Here is a 548-nt window from a genome sequence, read left to right on the forward strand (position 1 = left end):
CCCACCAAAGCTCAGCCACGCTCTGGCCCACGGCAGCAAGGAGCTGCCGGCCCTGGGAAGCATCCAAGGTCAGCACGGCCAGCGGGGAGGACCCGTGGGTGGCCATGTACCGGCGTGCGGCAGCCTCTGCCCCCGTGTAATCTGTAGGGTTGTGCTAGAAGAGGGGAGTTAAGGATGGTGCCGGCCACCCCCTCTCACCCTCAACATCCGCACGGTGGGGGCGGTGGGCGAGCTGAAGCCTCCTCCTCTGAGGGGAGACGCTGCCCAGGGCACACGGGGCTGGCTAGCATCCTCACCGCCTGGCTTGCCACTGGTTTGGTAAGAAATTAAAAGGCTTGGCCGAGGTGGTACAGGACCAGAGATGGTCCAGCTCCCCGCAACCTCTCTCAGCACCCTTAGCCATGCCCCCCTGCCCCGAGCAGGTTCCTAAGGGGCCACAGACCCCCGGGCAATCCCCACCCCACCCAGTGGGAACATGCTCGCCCCCCATCCGCCCCAGCACAGTCACACCGCCCCAAACCCGCCGGGCAGGGACATCCCACCCATGC

Source organism: Egretta garzetta, unplaced genomic scaffold (genome assembly GCF_000687185.1).
Source record: "Egretta garzetta isolate BGI_Z169 unplaced genomic scaffold, ASM68718v1 scaffold27, whole genome shotgun sequence".
Taxonomy (NCBI): domain Eukaryota; kingdom Metazoa; phylum Chordata; class Aves; order Pelecaniformes; family Ardeidae; genus Egretta; species Egretta garzetta.